The sequence below is a fragment of the Pseudonaja textilis genome, chromosome 10 (assembly GCF_049901715.1).
Source record: "Pseudonaja textilis isolate UNSWEBS1 chromosome 10, rPseTex1.2, whole genome shotgun sequence".
In the NCBI taxonomy this organism is placed as follows: Eukaryota; Metazoa; Chordata; class Lepidosauria; order Squamata; family Elapidae; genus Pseudonaja; species Pseudonaja textilis.
Genome location: NC_141999.1, coordinates 12,047,351 through 12,064,331, shown reverse-complemented (window position 1 = coordinate 12,064,331; position 16,981 = coordinate 12,047,351). Strand labels below are relative to the sequence as shown.

The following is a 16,981-nucleotide window of genomic DNA, read 5'->3' as shown; positions in this document are numbered from 1 at the left end:
CTGTCTTCTCTCCCTCTTCCCCTCTTCCTGATTCTCAAACCCTCCCTCACCAGAGAGCCAAAAGGGTAGATGTCAATGCCCTTCCCTGCCAACTCTCTTCTTTCTGAGATTGCCCCAGTGTGAAGGACCCTGTTTTAATGTGTCGTGTGGAATGTGCTGTGGAATTCTCCCTGGGCAAATTAGGAGCCGTCCAGCTGGAGAACAGCAGCAAGGAAGCGGGACTTCATTTCTTCAGGGTAAAACGCATCCGAAGGAAGAGGCAGGAGTCTCCTTGAAGGAGATGGGGTTGATTCATGGAGTGGAGGCGGTGGGGGGGGTGGAGGGGGGGTGGGGGGGGGAGAGGCATAGCTAGACCGAGTGCAGCCTCTCCACTTTATGCTTCCTCCTCTCACCACCCCCACCAGCACTGCATGCATTAATGCAAACATACAGGCCTGAGTGCTTCATTAGCAGCATGTAGAATGGAGCCCCGTAATGCATCCACATCCCATTAGCCTAATGAAAGGAGTGAGCCGGCACCTGGTCCTGTACGGAACTGCTGATTCTTGGCAAGTAGTTTGGGGCTGGCGGCCTCGGGGTTGCTTAATGCAGTCTGGGAATTATTCGGGGTGAGTGGGTGGCGGGGGTGGAGGCGGGGGGCGGGGGGCCGGGAAGAAGACCCACCCGGTCCCTGATTTTGGAAGGGCTAACAGCCACATCTGTTGAATAGCGAGCAGATCAGCCACCCAAGAGCCTCGTGCTCTAAAGGCAGAGGAAGGGGGATCTGTAGTTGTGTGAGTGTGTGTCACATTGGAGGGAGGGAGGGAGGGAGGACTGGAACCAGCCTCTGAGAAGAGACTGGCTGCGTTTGGTTCCAATGGACAATTTAGAAACTGGCTCCCATTTAAATGCATGAAGATTGGCAGGCGTGTAATAAACCAGCTACCAGTGTCACAGTTTTTATGGATCGCCATCTGCCCATAGAGGAGCAAGTCTCTGCAATGTTCTCTGGTCTTAACTGGGTTTTGTTTTGTTTCTTAAACCCGTTCCATAGAAGCAATGGGGGGCAGAGGGTGGGGGGGTCCCTCATGCACAAACTCCCCAACATCCCAAGCCAAAGTCTGCTGTCCTGTAACAGGTAGTCCTCGACTTACGACCACCATGGAGCCCCCAAGCATTTCCCTTGTTAAATGAGTCATTGGCTAAGTGAGCTTTGCCCCCATTTTACGACCTTTCTTGCCACCGTTATTAAGTGAATCACCGCAGTTGGTAAGGGAGTAATCCGGCGGTTAAGTAAATCTGGCTTCCCCACTGACCTTGCTTGTCGGAAGGTTGCAAAAGGGGATTGTGTGACCCCACCCCCACGGGCACAGCAATGGTCATAAGTATGAACCAGTTGCCCTGCATCTGAATTTTGACCACAGGGGGATGCTACAAAGGTTGCAACTCTGAAAAATGGTCACAAGTCCCTTTTTTCCAGTGCCGTTGAAACTCTGAATGGTCACTAAATTGATGGATATAAGTCGAGGACTATCTGTACTCTTCTTTTTAAAAGCTTTTTATTTATTCTGACAACAAACATTGGCAAATACGAACATAAAACATCAAATAAAACCATCTTTCCATTATACAGCGTGTCGGTTAGTACAAATCCTTTGTGCACGATATCAACAGTCTTTCCCTTCTAAATTTAAATTAAAATTCATATTGTATGAATCAACTATGCATATTCTATTATATTATTGTTAACTCCTTATTAGTCTATAATTATAAATTCACATCATCCTTTATGAGCAAATCCCAACTTTTACAAAATCCAGTTCATAATATCATTCATTTCATTGTAATCAGTTATAACGTATCATTACATTGTCTTATTGTACTCCCTTTTCTTGATGGGGAAATAAATCCAAACGATATCCTATATATACTCTGGTGTTGCTTGTAAAATATCCGGCGGTGTGTCTAAAGGCAAAAGAGAACATCTTGTTCTCCTTCACTTCCCATGGATGACCCAACCGAGCCTTAATCAGGATCGCGAAAGAATTAGATTGCCCAAATTCCGCTACTCATTCTGTGGCTCCTGCTAAGAGAACCAACAAGATGGAGGCTGCTACAGAAGTAGCAGGAGCAGCAGTCATGGTCCAGAACAGGGGTCTCCAACCTTGACAACTTTAAGCCTGGTTGACTTCAACTCCCAGAACTCTTAAAGTTGCCAAGGTTGGAGACCCCTGGTCCAAAAGATCCCTGGATCCTCTTCATGGAGAGCAAGATAGATGAATCAACCTCGTCTTCAGAAGCTCATCCAGGCCAAGAGAAAGCTGGGCCCATCTATAAGGCAAAAATCATAAAAGCATCGCTTACAGACCGCAATGGGTCGATTCACTCAGCATACAGAGCTACAACTAGACTCCGTTATGGCTTAGCCTAATCTAGTCAAGCTTTTTTTGAGTTGGAGGTCCCATTTCCTTGGGAGCAGTTCTGTTGAGCTAAACAAGAGGAAGACACAGGGCCAGCCGGGCAAAAGCGAGTGGGGACCCCATCTTTCTTTCTCCGAAGCACCAAATCTTTTATCGTCTCTTCTTTCTTGCAGGCTGTGGGAAAGGGAGAGACTGCTCCTCCCCAGGGGTCTGAATTAATCTTTTGCGCAGAGCCACAGGTTGTTCACATCTGTGGGAACCTCACCAGGGTCGTTATCTTCCCTAGCCTGGTATCCTTCAGATATGGCAGGGCTACGAGTTTTCGGAGTGCTGGGAATGACTCTTTCTTTGAAAGACTACAAAGTTGGGAAAAGTTATGGTTGATAACGTTATAATTTTCTCAGCCAGATAGAAAAGGGATCTGCTTGCTAGTTCAAAAACCCCTAAGACCAACAAGGGATCAAAAGGAGAAAAGGATTATATTCCATAGCCTTCGACAATTGACTCTTCCCTGACCTCCTTCCCCAATCCGTAAAATAGGAGTAATGTTTCTTACTACACTAGGCTAAGCACGACAAAAAGAATGCTTACCTCAAAGATCGAAAGAATTCTAGACAGGGAGTTGTTATTCTTTTAAAGTCTCTGAATTTAATCAGCTGCTGATGCCGTAGAGAAGCCTTACAGGAGATTTTCCGTGATGTCCTTTGACTAAAATGTTGGTTCTGGAACGTGGGTAAGCTGTAATGTGAATAAAATAGCTCTGTGGAAGTTTGTCTTTATGTAGTAACATTGCAGAGAGGAGGAATCCAAATGTGCTGCAGAAAGCCGAGCATGATTTGGTAAGCTTAAAAAAAAAAGATAGATAAAGCCATTGAAAGGGGGCGGAATTGCAAAGTACATAGGGAATAGGATGCCATGTCTTAGCCGTGCCATGTCTAGGCTTCTGGATTTCAGTTTCCAGAATTCACAGCCATGGCCATACTGAGGATTCCAGGACTTGAAATCCACAAACCTGGACATTACCCAGGTTGGGAAAGATTGGGTGAGGCCTTCTTTGATTGAACATAGATAACAGGACCGTTCTGCCACAGCTAACTCTTTGTGGAACCAAGAGCAGAGGCGTGTTTCTGTGAAGTTTAGATTCTGAATCGGCCCAAAGACCAGGCTTATTTTAAAGTTTACCTTCTCACCCAAAGTAAAACTTAGTGATGTACTCCGTGTGAGCCAGAGGTGAGTATTCAGCAGGTTCTGACCAGTCCTAGAGAACTGGTAGCAGAAGTTTTGAGGAGTTTGGAGAACTGGCAAATCCCGCCTCTGACTGGCCCCGCCCCCCATCTCTTCTCTGCCTCCCGAGTCCCAGCTGATTGGCTGGGTTTTCTTTGGTTGCCCTGCACAGGAGAATGGAGCTGAAAACCAGGTTTAGTGGGGTAGGAAGGGAATGGCATTTTGCAGTAACCTTCCCTTGCCATGCCCACCAAGCCATACCTATCGAACCGATAGTAAAAAAAAAAATTGAATTCCACCATCGGTGTGAGCTCTTAGAGCAGGATGGCCAACTTCGACAACTTTAAAGACCTGTGGACTTCAACTCCATGCTGGCTGGGGGATTCTGGGACTTGACGTCCATAGGCCTTAAAAGTTGCCAAGGTTGGATACCCCTGCTCTAGAGGCTGCAAAACAAAACAGCAGCAAAACAATCCCCACCACCAGGCAAACCGTAGGCGTTGAGTTGCCCACTGTGATTTATTGTGTTGAATCAACCCATCCAATTGTGGTTTGTTCCATAAATCCTAACGAAGGGAATAGCTCGCTACGAGGCCCATAACCCAGCTTCTTTCAACGTTGCACATTGTGGTGTAGTAAATATAATACTCAACACGGATCTTTATTCCTATAAAAATAATTCTAGCCAGCATTGAGGCCTCTCTTGCTTGACACCCCCTCTAGCACTGGGTGGATGCCTTCCTTTCCAGCTTGTTAAACTGGAAGCAAAGCACCCTTGATAAGATGAACTGCATTCATCATCCGTCTCTCCTCCTCCTCCCCCCCCCCCCGTTTTCTTTTGCAATCTTGACAGAAGATTGTTATTCTGAAGCTGCTATTTGTATCAGGGTGAACTCTTTATCAGCCCACCACCACCACTATTGATGTCAGTGGAGATTTGTCAGAATTGCATTGGAGGAACAAAAGTTGAATTTTCCTGCCTCGTGTGCTGGCGTTTGCTAATTATTAAACTCCTTCCTGACTGCCGTTTTGCTTCCTGATATAATGGGTGTGAAAAAAAATGCAGGATCCCACCGCATCTTGCAACTTGGTTTTGGAAAAGTTCCGTTCTCACAATTCACAGGACCCCCAGATGGTGGTCAGCCCTCACTGGGAGACCCTTGGAGACAGCATGCAAATACCTTTAACTCCCTTCCCCCCCCCCACCCCCGCCAAAGAAAGATCATTCTGAAGTTTGAACATTATTTCTCCCAGGCAACCATGTGCATTTGTCCTTTTAAATGCGGTGCAATGTATTTTGTTTGCTTACGTGACACAACTGAGCTGTCAACAGGAAAACCCTGGTGATTGAAGTCTACTCTCAACCAGGAACTAGGTAACTTTTGGCAGTCACCTTCACTACATAGGGTGGTGGTTGTAGGGGAAAATGAGAGGAAGGTGTGCCAAATGAATGAATGAATGAATGAATGCCACGGGGTATTTAACCAAGTTTCAGCTGGGTGTGTTTTCCAGTCAAGTGCACACAGGGATATACAGAGCTAGTGAGTTAAATGTGAGATAGTTGTGCAACTAGTTTGCACTTCATTCCTGTAAGGCAGGAGTCCTGCACTGGAACCAGTCCCTGGCATGCCAGCAACCAGGCTGTGCAAACAGTGATGTCCCATCTGTGGGGTGCAGGCAGCACACAAAGCCATGCCCCCTCTGGTCCACAGAAAACAGTCCGGGGGGGGGCACTGCTGTAAGGCATGTTTTATATAAGAGCTGTGGTGGCGCAGTGGTTAGGGTGCAGTACTGCAGGCTACTTCTGCTGATTGCTGGCTGCCAGCAGTTGGCAATTTGAATCTCATCAGTTCAAGGTTGACTGAGCCTTCCATCCTTCCGAGGCCGGTAAAAGGAGGACTCCAATTGTTGGGGGCAATAGACTGACTCTCTAAACTGCTTAGAGAGGTCTGTAAAGCACTGTGAAGCAGTATATACTGGTAAGTCTTAAGTACTATTGTTATTGCTATTGTAGATGCAATTGAGAAATACCTATTGTGGCTACGACAATGTTTGCTTGGTTGTTTATTTCTCTAACTTACTTTTATTTATTTATTAAAATGTGCCTCTTAAAGTACGCCTGACAAAGAAAGCATATTCGGCAAACAAGGACAGTTGAAGATCCAAAAAATGCACCACAGGGAATATTTTAATATATATTTAATATGTTAACCCTAGTGACTATTTTAGTGACAACTTGTTGCTGGTTGCCACCAATTGGACGAGGTTCACCAAAAAGGTTGTTAGCTTAGATTTGACTTTGTGTTTTGTATGAACTGAGCCATGGTGGCTTCCTGAACAAATCAACATAGCCATGGGGATGTGATTCTAGCCATTCTTTCCAAACCGGGGCAAACAGTCCCAGAAGTCTGTACTAACGAGCAGCAATAAGTTAAGCGCGCATTTTAAAATTCCTGGACGCCTGTGTGAATGCCTTTTTTTAAAGAGCTGGCGTGACTTGAGATGAAAGCGGGGCTGCCGAAAGAGCGCGGTTGGGTAGGTTCCTTTTTTTTCCAAATCGGGGCGGGGGGCACTCCGAAGGGCTCCGGGTCTGGCGCAAGCAGGGAGGAAGGCAGGCTTGGTGAAAGACTCGGAAGAGGCGCTGGCTTGTGCCTGCCCAACGCCCGGGACCTCAAACGCCCGGACTCGGCGAGCTGCAGGCAAGTACGGGCTTGCTGTTACCAATTTGGGAGCTGCCCCTAATTGGGCCACGGAGGACGCCGCGAAAGCCCAGGATCTTGAGGAGCTTAAGCTGGAAATTCTTGGAGGGCCGCCTGAGGAAATGGTGAACCGGGCGTGGGTTATTTGGGAGAGGAGGAGGAGGAGGAGGAAGGACTGCCGAACGTTTCAGCACCCTGCGGGTTGGAAGCCCTGCCTTCCCTAGCAAGCCCGGCTTTGGGAGTTTTCTCGCCGCGGGGAGTTGGGACTTCCCCGCCCCCCCACCTCCCCGGGTCAGGGCCCCCACCCATTTCTCCCCTTCCCCACCTTCTCCTCCTCCTCCTCTTCCTCTCCCCTTGGTGGGGCGATCGGAGAGGCTCGCGAGGGATGCCAGCCGCTCCTGATCCAGGTCCTCTTGCGTCTGCTGCCCCCAGCTGGCTCTCGGTGCGCCTCCGCGCGGAGTTCGCGCTTGCCTCGACGCCGCGAAGCGCTCCGGGGGCGACCTGGCCGTCTCTCGTGGCGGGGTTTTTTCCCTAAGACTTGGCCGGGTTTTTTTTTTCTACGCCACCCCCTCCTCCTCCTCCACCCCCAGGAGTAGATGGGAGTTCGGTTTTTATTTCTATGTGGTCTTTTTTTTCCCCACCCCACGACCGAGCCTGGCGAACTGCTCGCGCCTCTCCGGCATTGCAGTGGCTGGAACTGGCTCCGGGAAAGCCTCGCCAAGGAAAGCAGGCTGTTGCCGGAACCAATTAGGCTGTAGCCAGCAGGCAGAGTTTCAGCCCCTGTTCTTTCCGGCCTGTTCTCTTCTGGCCCTTCTGTCTTTTTCTCTCTCCCCCCACACCTCCCGCCCTCCCTGCTTCCTCCTCCCCCCTCCCCGCTTCCCTCCCCAAAGCTTTCTCTCTGCGCTTTCTCCCCGCCTCCGGGATCTCAGTTGCCTCTCCGTGCCTTGCCTTGTCGGAGCTTGTTTTGGGCAACGCGGAGTTGCGAGTGAGTCATGCCGCGCGGAGGGGATTTGCAAAGCGCGTCGGGTTGTCGCTCGGCACCTTAGCGCTGGGAGGGGGGGCGCGGGGTGAGGGGTGGGAGAAAGGAGGGGCCTGGGACCGGGCAAAGGCGGGCTTTGCCCGAGCCCCCCGTTGGTGGTGGTGGTGGGGGGGTATGTGCGTTTGGCTTGGCGCGGCGGGCTGGATGGAGGGTGTCTTGTCTCTCGGTCCTGCCTGCTCGGAAGAAGCTCTTTGTCTCCGGCCAGGGAGTTCAAGGACTTCCAGGGAGTTGCAGGGCTGCAGTCTGTGGGGCGGGGTGGGGGGTGGGGTGGGAAGAGATCCCCCCGTCTTTGTGGAATTGCATTTTTGAGTGTCCGTTTCTTGCTCAGGGGAGGCTGCTTTGGCGCGTCCTGGGCACCTGCTTGGAGCAGATTGTCCGGGAAGGAAGGGAGAAGGTTGAGATGTTAGCGGGTTCAGACCTCAGCGGTGCCAACACGTTGGCCGCTTCCTTGTAAGCCTCGCTGCCAGGCACAGAGTGTGGATTCTGGCTTGCCTACCTTGCAGGGTTGCTGTGAACGCGGCCCTCAAATCTTCCCAGGAAGCCCTTGGAGCCTTCTGAAAGCGGACCCATGATCCAAAGCCTGGTGCGATTAGAGTCTGCCTTCGTAGGTCGTGTCCCCCCCCATCTTGGACCCCACCCTGCCCCTCCGCTCTGAGATTTGCCTTGAAACTTGAGCCTGGAGAGACCCTCCAGCTTCCTTCCTGCATCACCCACCCCATCTGGGTCAGGAGGGCCAAGGGGCCTCTTTCCATTTCCCTGGAGGTAGGGGTGGGTGGGTTGGGTGCGCCTGCGCACCGATTTGTCACTTTTGGCTGAAGCCGCCAGCCGCTGAGTCACTGACAAAACTTTAGAGCTGTTGGAACTTCCTGCGAAGCTTGCAGGGAGGTAAGGAAGAGAGGAGCCAGGTGGGGAGCCAGCCGAGCAGAGAAGGGTCAGAGGCGGCTGAAAGTTGGAGCCGGAAATGCGGTCGCCCTGTTTTCTGAGGGTGGCATTCAACCCACGATGATGACGGAGGGGTGGCGGTGGTTGCTTTTTGCAGAAGGAAGAAGAATGCCCGAGATCCAGCCGCGCCTCTCTCTTTGAGTCTTCACACTTGTGGTGAGGGGGGGGTGGGGGAGGAGGGAGGAGGTTTCTCTGGAGGCAGCCAGCATCCTGTTGTCATGCTGCCCTTCACCTCTTCCTTCTCCTCCTCCTCCTCCTCCTCTTCTTTAATTTTAGCTTTGCCATGCCTTGAGCTGCACAGCTAAGACATTTGCAGCTCCACTGAAGAGAGAGGGAGGGAGGGAGGGAGGATTTAGGTCAAGCACTCGAGTGAGTAGAAACAGCCATCTGTGAACAACACGAAGGCCACCCAAGGCTGAGAGATGGGAGGGAGGTGCAATGGTTTTTGTGGGGGGGGGGAGAAGGGGGGGGCTGGTTTCCAGAGGTTGGGCAGCAAGCTGGCTTTTCAAGAAATGCACAACAGGCGTCTTCTCCCTGGCTCTCTCCCTCCCCCTCTTTCCCTTTCCTGGCAGATCGTTATCCTCCATTTCACGTATCTCCTGGAAACAAACCTGACCAAATCTTTCCTTCCCTCCCTCACTCTATCCATCCCTCACTTCTCCCCCTCCCTTCCCAGCACACAGACTCACAGAGCTTTGTCAAATGAAGGAGAAAGCTGTGTTGGAACTGTTTAGGCAAAGCTCCAAGATCATCCTGACATCTTAACAGGAAGAGGGGTGGGATGTATGTAAGTGTGTGTGTGTGTGTGAGAGAGAGAGAGAGGGGGGTGGGGGAGAGAACACTCATATGCACATGTGCCTAGGCGTATTTGTGTGTGCTTAGCGTGGAGTGAGAAGTAGATAAAAATGATGCTTGGCCAGAATTAAACCCGCTTTGGGGGGGTGGGGGGGGAGGGAAGGGTGTGTGTGCAGGAAAAGTTCTGGAGTCCTGATGAGAAAGACAGTCTGGCCGCTGCTGGAAGCTTTGGATGGTGATGGTGAAACACAACAAAACAGCCACAGAATGGGGCTGTGGTGAGCAGGAGGAGAAAGGAGGGAGGCCCCTGAGATGTTCCGCATGAAAACCGGGATAGATTTCCTCCTGGGTGATCCTAAAAGGAAATGCATGCAGAAGTTGGCTCGGTCGCAATCAGGGGAGTGTCCTCGGTGCCCCCTGTGCTTGCTTGTTTTGTTGCCGACGTTTCATCACCCAAACTAGGTAACTTTATCAGTGTTATTGGTGGCGATGATGTTGCCTAGTTTGGGGATCACGAAGGGACCGCAAGAAAGCAAGCTCAGCGGGCACCGCTCACTGTCAACCCTGAGCTACAAAACATTCTCCTCCCGTGGGTTGCAGGAGTCAGTGGCTCCCGTCTCAGAAAAAGCGAAAGAATTGGGTAGTTTTCCTCCATGGTTGGGAGTTGAAGGCAGCCTTGGAAAAAGCGGCAGCAACAACTGGATTTGTTGGCTGGCCTTGAGAAAGTCTCTCTCTCTCTCTCTCTCTCTCTCTCTCTCTTCCCGCCCGCACCCCCTTCTCCTCTCTCAGCCTTTCTTTCTTCTGCATCTCTGCCCAGAAGCGGTTCGTGTGGGTGGGTGGAAATTAAAAAAGGGGGGGAATCAAAAAGTTTGCCTCCGCAGCAATGTCTCAGTTCAAAGGCAATGTGGAAAATTCAGCCTGGTGTTGGGGATGGGAATTGGCTAAGAATGTCGTCCTTGCTGGGCTTAGCGTTCTTGCGTACAGGGCCTGGTTCACAAAAGGGCCTAAGGTGTTGTGTGAATGTGTTGTCACCATATGCTAAACCCCAAAGCAGATACCCAGTTTTGTTTTGTTTTGTTTTTAATTCAGACTGAGCTCATGTACTTTATAGTTTGGAACAGAGGTCTCCAAGCTTGGCAACTTTAAGGCTTGTGGACTTCAACTCCTAGCTGACTGGAGAATTCTGGGAATTGAAGTCCACAAGTCTTAAAGTTGCCAAGTTTGGGGACCCCTGGTTTAGAGGATTCACATCCTTTACTTGAGTTATTGAATGAACCTACTTTCTGGATTCAGTTAGCACACTGAGCTCCAGATTAACCAAGCAGGCTGGGTGTTCACCTGAAAGACACCAGAAAGACAAGAAGATTGTTGTATGCATATAGTTCCTAGGTTTCTAGTTATGTGTGTTGGGCAAAGTCAACCATACTTTGAGAGCCTTCACTTGGGGTAAAAAGAACAACGGCCTTGAGAATTCAGAGTTGAGATGAACCTTTCTGCTACCTTTTAGCTTTTGTGGCCAGGGAGACCTTCTGAAACTTGGCTGGCTGGAGAATTCTGGGAGTTGAGGTCCACAAGTCTGAAAGTTGTCAAGTTTGGAGACCCCTGGTTTAGAATGTTTTGCCATCCTATTCAGTTAGGTGTGTAAAATGTGAGTAAAATGTGTTGGTTTGAGGTAAGCATAATGTCCAATACTCAGCCTTCCAGTGGGAATTGCAAGTCTGTCTTTGCACTTCTCAGAAATTTGCCTCATGAAAAATTAAGGTGTTGATCTGCTGGATCAGAAGAAATCTTCAAATAGACCAGGGTTCTGTTTTCTGAAGCCTGGTGAGATGCCTCCAAGAAACCCATAATAGGCAGGTCATGAAGACCAAAGACTTGTTTTTTTTTTTCACTGAGCAGTCCAGATGAAAAGCCACTGATGGGTGAATCCTTGCATGAATTTTTATCATGCCTCCCTCCACAAGCTTTGTAAAGAAGGGCCCATCTCGGTATCTGGTGGTAGCTTCCTTTAAGTTACACATGAAGTTAAAAAAAAACAAACCCTACTTCTTTTCCTCTGTCCTGCATCTGCTACCAATTAACCACACTAGGTGACCCCGAGTTCCAGTATCATGAGACAGGAAGGAAAATTTTCTCTGCACCATGCATAATTTTATAAATCTCCCCGTCTCCCCAGTCCTCTTCTTTGCACCACCACCTGGAAAATCAAGAATGTGTTACATTTTGAAGAGCTGCTCAGATAGGCTGAGGTATTCTTCTCTTGCATTTGGCCTCACAACCAGCCTCCATAGGGAAAATGGTATAAAATTATATATATCAAAGAAGAAGCTTCATAGGACTCCTCCTTAAGGCTCCTGCTCTGGTCAAAAGAAACTCCAGATTTTTTTCCCTACCTCTTGTATTGCGCATTGCTACATGTCTCCGTTGGCTCCGTTTCCCCACTTGGCATTAGCGTGTCCATTTGGTCCTGGTTTTGCTTGAGGGCGTTCACCATTTTGTCCTGGCTGAAGAAGCTCTACCTCCAGTTCTATGGAATCCATGGGTGTCCTTCACGCTCTTTGAAACCGTTTGGCAAAAGTAAGCAGGCAAGGTACTTTCCTGCTTTGAACAGAAGGCCTGGCCTGGCTGGGTCTTAAGCATAGTAATTGGATTCTTTCCCAAGTGGAATGACAAACAAGTAACAGATGGAAACTTTTCAAAGAAAGATCCAGCCTAGAACTAAGGGGAAATTTCCTGCCAGTGAGAACAATTGATCAGTGGAATGACTTGCCTTCGGAAGTTATGGGTGCTCCATCACTGGAGGATTTTAAGAGAGTGGACAACATCGGTTTGAAATGGTACAGGGCAGTGATGGCGAACGTTTTTGTTGTGTGCTGAAAGCGTGTCCCCCCCCCCTACATACGTGCACAACATCCCTGCCCCACCCCCTTACCTGTACTGCGGATGCACATACCTCCCAGCTAATTTTCGGCCCGTTTGAGGCCATTTTCGCCCTCCCAGAGGCTCGAGGGAAGCCTCTGCAACTTGAGAGGCTGAAAATGGGCCCATTTTTTGGCCTCCCAAGACTGCAGAAATTTTCCTTGAGCCTCCAGGAGGGTGAAAATGGCCTCAAACGGGCCGAAAACCAGCTGGGAGGCACGCACATGCGCAGTGCAGGTAAGTTTGGTTGGGGCTTGCGTGCCCACACAAATGGCTCTGGATGCTACCTGTGGCATGCATGCCATAGGTTCGCCATCACAGGTATAGGGTTTCCTCCTTGGGCAGGGGGTTGGAGTAGAAGACCCTCCAAGGTCCCTTCCAAGTTCGTTATTCTGTATTCCAACTCGTCCACTTTTAAGAATCTATCTTGCTTTTCTAAGGGCCTTTTTCTCTTGGCAAAACTGGATACGTGAATAAGTCTGCATTTTCCCCCTTCCATTATAAGGAATCTTATCTTGCCACAGAAATTTTAAAGTAATGTAACATGTAGCAATGAGGATAGTTCTGGACAGCGTTTAGCATACATGCATGCACAAACATAATTCTATCAACTCCATTGCTAAAAAAAAAAAAAAGCTATTGCCTTTTGCAGAGGTGGACTTTTAAATCGACCTTCTTTAGATGTCAACAATAATAACATCTGGAGCACCACTTGAATACCATCAGCCTTTGTCAACCACCACAATCAGTCAATTGCAAAAGGCAGCGTTACCAGGAGAAGCTTACATCCTGCATTGATGCCTTTAATACCATCAAACAGCAACATCTGTCTAACTCAGATACTTGGGAAGGACTCGATAGACAAAAATGCCAAATCCAATCTAAACATCTGGCTGACTATGTGACAAACCACAATGAATAGGAGCTGCAGGTCCTAATGGGATAGTTTGCCACTACTCACCAGTGAATTGATGAGCCACATCCAATGGTGCCCATAATGATTTGTAGCTGATAATAAAAATGGCCCCATTACATTCATTAAAACCGAACATGAAGGAAACATTTCCAAGTTTTGCAATTTAGAAGGTAGAATCTTTCCAATTGATAGGAGCAAACTGAGTGAGGGAAATAGGAATTAGGAAATAGGAATTAAATAGGAAACAAGTCAGTATCGTAGAAAAGCATATCATCTAACAAAGCGTAAGAGTTTGGGAGCATATCTGCTAACTACCTTTTGGGCTTCTTTATTGACCCTACAAATTTATTCATGCAATGCAATCTAGTTACTGGAGCCAACCATTTTCTGGATTTGCACACTGCACTGGACCATAAACTACGCAGGGGCCTTGGTTCCCACTGCATCCTAAGCCATAAAGTATTAGCCAAGGTCACCCATATAGTGTGAATAGAGCTGCTGTGATCATAATTGAACTTGATTAAATCCATTGTGCAGAGAGATAATTATGTCTATTGGATTTTGGCACACCCAGATTTTTCTTCCCTTTGTTTTCATGTTTGCAGTCGTGATATAAGAAGCCTGAAGTTTTCACTTGTGTAGGCACATGTCTTTCAGAGTGTCTTATGTGGTGTGTTTAGGAGCGGTGAGATAGAAGGATAGAAGGTGCTTGGTGTCAGGTTATTTTCAGAATCATGAAGTACCCAAGCCTGGGGCTCAACTTTTCTTTTGGCCAGAAATACATTGGAGAATATACTATTGGCTGCTGTGAGTCTCTAGAAAGAGCTAGTGCAGCAGGCCATTTTATTAATTTATCAAATTTTAAATTTTATTATACACACACTGGCTATTTTGCCTTGAAATCCAGAAACTTTTGCCTCTACAACCTTGTGCAATTTTTGGGAGTGTTTGTGCGTATATGTATTCGGTCACAGCTGCAATTTTAAAGTTTAGGAAGCCAAGTTTTTTTAAAGGAGATGCAATTGTCATGCCTTAATACAGGGGTCCCCAAACTTGGCAACTTTAAGACTTGTGGACTTCAACTCCCAGCTCCCATAGCTGGCTGGAGAATTCTGGGAGTTGAAGTCCACAAGTCTTAAAGTTGCCAAGTTTAGAGACCTCTGCCTTAATATATAATTCTATCACGGTTTTAAAGGTTTTGACAAAACAGCAAATTAAGATTGTAGCAATAGAAGAGGGCAGAATTGGTGGGCTGGGTTCACACAACATACTAAAGCCCAAATTAGGTTGGTGGGGGGGAATTAAATGTATCTTTGGTACAACAAACTATCTCCAAGTAAATTAGATTGCCATGACAAGCTAAGATGGTTAGATTCCCACAAGACTGAACCAGGGTTTTCCAATACCATCCAGTCTCATCTATATACGACTAAATCTCTCATGTTTGTCCCTTTGTAACCTTTTACTGGGTGAAATGGTGCATGATAGGGCAGACATTTTTCAACCAAGATACCTCAAATGGAGTAACTTACCAAATGTCTCTAAAATCCATAACCCATCAACCTATTCTCCAAAGCACCTGAAGGCCAGAAAAGAAGTAATGGGTGGAAACTGATCAAGGAGAGAACCAACCTAGAACTAAGGAGACATTTTCTGACAGTTAGGACAATTAATCAGCGGAACAATTTGCCTCCAGAAGTTGTGGGTGTTGGAGGTTTTTAAGAAGAGATTGGACAGCCATTTCTCTGAAATGCTGAAGGCAGGGTTTCCTGCCTAGGCAGGGGGTTGGACTAGAAGACCTCCAAGGTCCTTTCCAACTCTATTATTTTGTTAAGGGCAGCCACGACTAGTTTGTAGGCTCATCCCATCTTTGTATCCCTATCTTAAGATCTTAAGGCTGCTACCGGTTCGCCACAGCTCGGGCGAACCCGTAGCTAACTGGTAGCTAATTTTATGGCGAGTTCAGCAAACCGGCAAATCCCACCCCTGGCTGGCCCCACCCATTCCTCCCCTCCCCTCCCCTCCCCTCCCAGGAGTCTCCACATGGCCGATTTGGGGTCCCGGGTAAGTGCAAGGCCCACACGGAGGCTCAGGAAGAGTGAGAAATAGGCCTGGAAGGGTGGAAATGGACCCGTTTCCAGCCTCCAGAGCCTGGCGAGGGTGAAAACAGCCCCCCACCGTGGTGCAGGAGCCTGACTAGACCACGCCCACCGTGGCCACGGCCACCCAGCAACTGGGCAGAGAACCCGTTGCTAAAATTTTTGAAACCCACCCCTGCTTAAGACGGGCGAGGTTTGGAGCCAGGTTTAAATTTAACCCATTTAGTTCAGTATTATGAACACAGGCTGACAGCCCTCTGAAGCCCAGGTCTTCCTGGAAATGCCTGGAATCGAATCTGGTACCCTTCAGTGTACAAAGCAGACCCTCCGTGGCTGATCTGTGCATGCCCCTGAGAATAAGAAGGAGAACACAAAAGCCTTGTTTCTTTCCCTTCTCTCTGAGGACGATAAGCAACATTCGCAAAGCTGCAGGAGTGGAAACATCACAAGGGGGTAGCGTGTCAGAAGCTTCGTTCACAGCACATTTCTGCAGGAAAGAACCACTCTTTCGTCTTAAGACAACTTAAGACAACTGGGTCTCTCCCACGCCCTCCCCACCATCTATTAAAAACATGCATGCATCTTTACCTGAATAAGGTTGTCCCCAAATAGGCGGAGGTTTTAGTTGGCATCGCCAAAGCTTTTCCTTGCCACCCATGGGTTGGGTTGAAAAAAAGCTGGCAATCCTTTATTGTTATTTTTTATAGTATTTAAAAAAGGGGAGGAAGTACCTTTCCCTGTTTATTATTTATTAATCAAATTTACACACACATCCCATTTTACCGAAAGTGACTCTCGGCGGTACACAACAATGTGTCTCCTAGAAGCCACAACATTGCTTCTTCTGGATAGGTACATAAAGTAGAAAGTATCCCTATGTTATGTTGATCAACACAAGATCCTGTATATTTTACTCTCACCTAGATCCTTGGCCAAAGCAGCGGCTACGTTGAGGGTGCTGACCCAGCTTAAAGGAAATACTAGCTTTGCTAGTAATGGAGAGCAACTGCTTTGCAATTTGCCTTCTTGCTCTTGGTCTTATTTATGTGCTTGCTGATGACCATGAAATGTGGTCCCTTACACCAGCCTTTGCCACCTTCGTCCCATCCAGAGCTGCTGAGAGGGCTGCTTCCCAAATGACTTCAGCAACCGAGTGGTCAATGTCTGGAATACTCTACCTGACTCTGTGGTTTCTTCCCCAAACCCCAAAAACTTTAACCTTAAGACTGTCTACTATTGACCTCACTCCTTTCCTAAGAGGTCTGTAGGGGGCGTGCATAAGCGCACCAATGTGCCTACCATCCCCGTTCCTTTATTTACATGTTCCTATCGCTCCGCCTTCCAACTTTTGAAAAATACAAAACTTCACATTGGATTTTCTAAATAGATTTGCATTTTGAAATCCTCTTTATTACATAAATATTTACTAATCTCCTTTATTTACCTGTTCCTCGCTCCCTCTCTCCCCCATCATTTAAAAGAAATACAAAGCTAGCTTCACCTTGTAAGTTCTGGATAAGTTTGCTTCCCCCCCCCCACCAAAAAAAAAATAAAATCCTTTTGTTTATTTCCAGAAAGCCACATGCAGCTTTGCAAAATCTCCACTAGGAGGTATTTTTTATTTAAGAAAAAAAAATTACTTATCAATGCTGTTGGCTCCCATTTCTCTTTCTGCATGTGGTGCCACGGGAGTGAAAACAGCCTCTTGAGCACTCCACGAATCTGGTGATTGATGGGCTGTGGGGCTGGAGGAGAAGAGAAGGATGAGGTGCTCTGGGCCACCCAAGTGGATCAGAGGAGCTGGATAAAGAGCAACCTAGGTGAGGGTTTGTGATGGGCAAGGAATGATCTTCTGTATCTCTGGGATGGGGGAGTAACTGGATTCCCTGGGTTTGGGCGAAGGGGTAGGTGAGGTGACAGAATCTGCATCTGGACCTGGAGCTGATTGT

At 48.1% G+C, this 16,981-nt stretch overlaps 1 protein-coding gene and 1 long non-coding RNA gene across 8 annotated transcripts in view; one reads left to right on the top strand and one right to left on the bottom strand.

Moving 5' to 3' along the window:
- AHDC1 (AT-hook DNA binding motif containing 1) overlaps positions 1–16,981 on the top strand; it is a 261,817-nt gene that overhangs the window by 69,577 nt on the left and 175,259 nt on the right. The window contains exon 1 of one of the 7 annotated variants that reach the window (XR_015744783.1): positions 7,235–7,307. The exons of 4 other annotated variants lie outside the window; for them this stretch is intronic. The gene's annotated coding sequence lies outside the window, so the exon portion shown is untranslated. Of the gene's footprint in view, positions 1–7,234; positions 7,308–16,712; positions 16,853–16,981 lie in introns of those variants that run through there. 2 more of the 7 variants (XM_087939722.1, XR_015744781.1) reach the window with 2 other exon arrangements.
- On the bottom strand, positions 1,525–8,112 carry LOC148124905 (uncharacterized). The gene is made up of 3 exons (XR_015744784.1): positions 7,858–8,112; positions 2,991–3,137; positions 1,525–2,310 (listed from the first exon to the last, which is right to left on the bottom strand). It is a non-coding gene; the product is annotated as an uncharacterized LOC148124905 (long non-coding RNA).